Source organism: Mugil cephalus, chromosome 23 (assembly GCF_022458985.1).
Source record: "Mugil cephalus isolate CIBA_MC_2020 chromosome 23, CIBA_Mcephalus_1.1, whole genome shotgun sequence".
NCBI lineage: Eukaryota > Metazoa > Chordata > Actinopteri > Mugiliformes > Mugilidae > Mugil > Mugil cephalus.
This window is the reverse complement of record NC_061792.1, coordinates 13353983-13359694: the sequence shown is the minus strand read 5'-3', so window position 1 is coordinate 13359694 and position 5712 is coordinate 13353983. Positions and strand designations below refer to the sequence as shown.

General features: G+C 40.7%; 2 long non-coding RNA genes across 2 annotated transcripts; both read right to left on the bottom strand.

The window, feature by feature from the left end:
* Positions 1-598: 598 nt before the first annotated feature.
* On the bottom strand, positions 599-2330 carry LOC125001074. Its single transcript, XR_007111485.1, has 3 exons — positions 2263-2330; positions 1449-1591; positions 599-1312 (listed from the first exon to the last, which is right to left on the bottom strand). It is a non-coding gene; the product is annotated as an uncharacterized LOC125001074 (long non-coding RNA).
* A 2108-nt stretch (positions 2331-4438) lies between these two features.
* On the bottom strand, positions 4439-4706 carry LOC125001101. The gene is made up of 2 exons (XR_007111512.1): positions 4636-4706; positions 4439-4560 (listed from the first exon to the last, which is right to left on the bottom strand). It is a non-coding gene; the product is annotated as an uncharacterized LOC125001101 (long non-coding RNA).
* Between the last annotated feature and the right edge of the window lie 1006 nt (positions 4707-5712).

The following is a 5712-nucleotide window of genomic DNA, read 5'->3' as shown; positions in this document are numbered from 1 at the left end:
GTTTTGTGTGTTGTCCAACCGTGTCTCTCAGGGGTGGTGATGAAGTTTTGGAGGTTGTGTGTTCAGCTCCAGGCAGACGTGACTTGAAAAGGGAAGTCCCCCTCACCCAGAGGAAGGACGGCCCTCACCACCTGAGTGGTTCAGAGAAAGAGTCGTTCATCTGACTTCGTCCCAGTCATTTGAGTCAGGAGTTGATGGTTCGGACGTGAAAATCTCAGGGAAAAAATGAAGGATGGGACTCGAACCTCGACCTCCTGATATCAACCCTTTTACGTGACCTCTACCGTTACCTACAACCGCTGGCTCCTGCCTGGAGCTGGGTAGTTGCCTTTTTTCAGCTTTTTTGGGCCCCTTCAACCAGAAATAGAAATTAAAAAATTTTATATTTTAAATTGAGAAGTAGCTCGGTGCGTTAAAAAAGCAGCCTCCAAATCTGGGGGTTGCAGGTTCGAGACCAGTAGGTCTCGAACCTGCAGGTTCGAGACCAGTTTTTTATAAATAAGCTTGTATGCTTGTCATTGTTCCCCAGCCCCAAAACTGGGGAACAATTGTCTGGATAGGCGGGGGAAGAAGGGAAAAGAGAGGAAATTTTTGAAAAAATGGAAGGAGCCTGTAGTTATTAGTGTCTCTACTGTCCATCACAAGTAAAATCACACATATTCTGGTCTATTAATTTGAGAAATTTAACCAAATATGACACTTAACTGCAGAAAAGCATAGGAGGCTCTTGACCCAAAGGTCGCCGGTTCGATTCCACCGTTGGAACATGAGGCCTTTAACACAGACTACTACCAAGTGTTATCACATGTACCTAAATGTACTTTTATAGTCATTTTTATATTTCTGAATGAAGTACTGCAACAATGTTATCGTTTTCTATGAGTGAGTTTGCATTTTTGCAGTAAAAAATGAAGACAGTCACTGAAATGTAACAAATTTATTACAAATTTCACACACACACTCACAAACACGTGTGTTAAAGTTAAAAAACAAAATAGAACAGCAGCAAATTAAGACTTTTTTCTTTTAAAACTATTTACATTATATACATATTGACAAAGAATGTCACACCATGTTTTTTCCATGAGAAAAGTCATGGTGGAAGAAGCGCTCAGGAGTGAGGACCTGATGGTATATGAGGGAGGACTCTGGTGGATCATACCACAGTTTCAGGTCTTTGAAAAGACGCTGGTCTTTCCACAGGGCTGCTGAAATGTCTTTAGCAGCTTTGTGGGCAGCCAGGCAGCATCTGAAACAGGTACGATCCCCACAGTTTTAGGCAATGGCAAGGTGAGAGGAGCAGAGGGGGTTCCTGGGGAGACACAGGAGGAGGTGGCAGATAACACTCAATAAAAAGAAAAGAAAATACTTAAAATAATAAGTTTAATACATCGATATGATAACAATCTACTCAAGAGCAGCTCTTGTGTAGTAGAATATGTTCTTACAGCTGTAGCAGTGGAGGCAGAATGGAAGAAGCTTGATACAGGAACAGGAGAAGGAGGAAGAGACACAGGAGAAACAGTGTGCGTCCAGGTGGTGACACTTTTCTTTTTGTGGGGCTTGTGATGGGGCTGGATACATCAGAGGTCTGAGGGAATGAAGGCACAGTTCACATTATATGATAACCATAGATGGTAATGAATGAATGAATCGATCATTATTGGCACAGCAGTCAAACCCAAAACAAAATCAATTAAACATGGAATGGAATGCATGAAAGCCCCACTATAGTTACTGCTACATGAGAACAATAACAGTGTACCAGTATATTTATTAAATCAAAGTCTATCTATGTATCATTCTCTTTACTTTACATAAGTGAATGCTTCCCAGCCAAACTTAAGTTTGGCTTTAACATGGCACCATGAGAGCCACCAAACCGTGGCTTTGTAAACTGACAAAAAGAAAAAGATGACCTTAACTGGGGCTTTGTATATTTTTTATAGTTGAGTATATTAATAATCTCATCTCATCTCATCTTCTGTATCACTTAATCTTGCACTAGGGTCGTGGGGGTTGCTGGAGCCTATCCCTGCTGGCATCGGGCGAGAGGTGGGGTACAACCTGGACAGGTCGCTAGTCTATCGCAGGGCTAACACAGAGACACACAACCACTCACACTCACACCGAGGGTCAATTTAGAGTCACCAATCAGCCTAACAAGCATGTCTTTAGGGGTGGGAGGAAACCGGAGTTATATTAATATAATTCTAATAATAATAATGTAAATATCAGCACAAGTAAATCCTCATTACTTACTGATGCCAAGGTTCACCACTAGCTGAGGAGACATCCTTTGGTGGTGGTGGTGGTGGTGAACCTGCAGGTTTGAGTCCTGGCTGTAGCGTCTCAGCAGGTGAAGGCCCTGGCTGCTGTTCCACTGTACATGAGGTTCCTGGATGCACTGAGACAGGGAGCGAACTGGAAGGCTAGAGGTTCACGGACAAGATAAAAAAAATTGTAATACAACAGAATTCAACACCAGCACGTCATAAGAGACTTCAGATACATTCTTTACATTTAAAACCACATTTACAGCTCTGTGCACCTCCAAACAGTGACATCTGTCCCCTCATGTGCATTGGGCATTTCTCAATCTCTATGTTTGACAGCGAATAAGAAGGTGTTCCCTTTAAATATGTCATAGCTTTACATTTAATATGATACACATATCACTCTGTCCAGGTTTACCCTTCAGACATAGATCATGCCACTTCTTCTGCCGAGGTGCTGGTCTGTTTCCTGCCTCAGAGGCCAAACGCCTGATCTCCTCCTCCTCTCCCACGGCCCCATGTTTTTTTTGTTTGGACCCATCTGTTATTAACAGGAAAATGATATTTATACCAATACAGCTAATATTTGCTCATGACACAAATATGAACAATGTGCACACTTTTGTAACTTACTAATACACAGATATTTGTGCACACTGTAGGTTCTTACTTGCATACAGTCACACAAACAAACAGCTAATTATAAACTAACAGCAGTAGCCTACATATTATATATTTATGACAACAGAAGTGAATACTAGCTTATTATCAACCAGTAGCAGCGATGCATGTTGAAGACTGTGGTTACAACAGAAGTGAGTGTTACCAGTAGACAGATTTACTGCCTAACGTTACTGTAGCTTATTATTAACTGGTAACAGTGCATATTCAAGACTTTTGTGACAACAGAAGTGAAAACTATACAGATTTCATTCATAATGTTATGCTAAAAGTAAATAAGAACATACTCTCATACTCTGACGTCATACTGGCATACTGATAAGCAGTACGTTACAGTGATGGAGCGTTACTGTACGTTACCGGGAGTTACAGTAACGTACGTTGCTGTCGGAGCAAAACGTTCACGTTTGAACTACACATGCGATGCGACGTCACAGTCGATTCTTTTAATAGTTATTTCTCTCTTTAATATATCATTAATATCTGCCTAGCTACACGTTAGTTTATTTAATACAACATTAAAAAGGAGCGTGTTTACGTTTTGCGATGAATGAAAAGTTAACACCGACCAAGCTAGACAGCTGACGGAATACAATGATATTAGCCACATATTTACCTTTTGTAGTTACAGACGGCTGAAGGTTGTACGTCTTTCCAATCATTCGAGGCGGTAAATTTGAAATGACAGTAGAGGTTTTCTGCGCGCTGCGTGAAGGCCGGACGGTTGAATTTTGGAGATGCGCCGTCGTGATTGGCCGTCGGAAAGATGGAAATGGCGGACCGCGATTGGTCCGGCTCGCAATTTTTGGACAATGGCTACGGTGATTGGCCGACGCAAAGATGGAGAAAGATGGAGACGGAGCGACGTGATTGGAGGGGAAGATACAGACTCTCGCTCCCCCGCTACAGCCACTTGCTCACACTTTTCCACCATTTTTTGGTATATTTGTCATCTAATTTTGGGGAAATATTTCAGATTTTTGAAAAAGTAAAAAAGTTGGCTCCGCCTCCCACAGACTCCGCCCCTCTGAGGAGCCGTTCAGCTCTTGATTCAACTCCCGACTCACTGAGCCGTTCAGTCAGTGACTCCCTCAACCTGAAGACTCTCAACCTCAGACTCTCCTCTGGATTCTGGAGAAGCTTTGAGTGTTGGACCAGTGAAGCAGCTGAAGACTGAAGACACAGTCTCTCAGTGTTTTTACAGCCACTAACCCTCCACCTCCAAATGTCTGAACCCTCTAACAGCCACAGCTCTTTGAGCTCATGTGGAGATCTTTAGTTTAACTTTGATTTAGATTCACATGAGCAGAAGAATTCTTCTTAGAGTTTCATCTATGAATTAAATCTTTTCTTCACTGGACAGATTCTTGAATCTCAACATTATCAAATACCTGAACACTTTAAAGCCACAGAAACACATCCAGCAAGCTTTTTATGACTTTTATTTATTAAATATGTCAATTTAATCATTATTATTTTTATCTCAGATTTAAGCTCGATTTAACGTCACAGACGAGACATCAACAGTTTATCTGCCCAGGTTCTTGTCGTGGTGTTGTCCTGAGTTGCTCTGGTTGTGGTGATCCATCAGCATGTTCTCCACCTGCAGTAAAACACACATCACGTCACTGTTCTTCACTTCACATCATTTACAACAGTTGATTAAATAAAAACGCACATCTCTGTTGTTCCAGGCCTGAATTATAAAACATTGCGTGTCCACCTTTGGTTTCTATGATGAACTGAGTGTCTTTAGCTGCAGACTGCTGGTCAGACACAAACAAGACAACAAAAAGATTATTTTTTCATTCATTTGGTGTGAACATGAATGTATCCTGGTCTGGATCCCTGCAGGATTTACCTTTAGGTGTAAAGCTACATAATATTTTAACTTAACCACAACAACGCAAGCTCCTCCTCTATTAGCTTTAAAGCTAACAGCTAAACACGAACAGGAAGTCAACTTTAACACGAAATATGACTGTACCTGGACATAACTCTCGATATCTACATATCATTTATTTCCTCTTCATAGAGTCGCGAGTTATTTTATTTTAGGACAAACAACGTTAACTTGAGACCGAAGTTACGTTGCTAGCTTAACATTAATCAGGTTAATTTACCAACACCTGTTCATAACTTCCGGTTTCTGCTTCTTCGACATTAAAATGACCTGTGATGGAGATTCGTCTCCATCTGGTGGTGAAATGATGAACTACATGATGCCGCTTTAATAACAACAGAGAAACCATCACGATCACTGCCCTCCAGTGGTCACTGTCAGTAACGACAACTGTCTGAGGTATGTTTACTGCCCTCCGGTGGTCACAGCAGAGAACTACAGCTAGCACTGTACAATTAAACAATATAAAAAAGTACAACAAAACCAAGACTAATATCTGTCCGAATGATAATAATATTTATAAATATAATAATAATAATAATAATAATAATAATAATAATAATAATAATAATAATAAAATTCTTCTCACATTTCTTCTTTTTAACTGCATCTACTGCATAAATCCATGAAACCAGATGAAACTAATCAGCTGGTTAAACTCCAAGCGCCTTAAAGACATAAAGGCTCGGATGACCGGTAATTTTCTACTTTTAAACTCAGACAACAGAAGTTATTGTATTTGGCCCTAAACATGTCAGAGATTCATTATCTAATCACCTGGTTTTTGTGTGATGGCGTTACCTTGGCCTCCAGTACTACTGTGAAAAAACCTTGGTGTTATATTTGACCAGG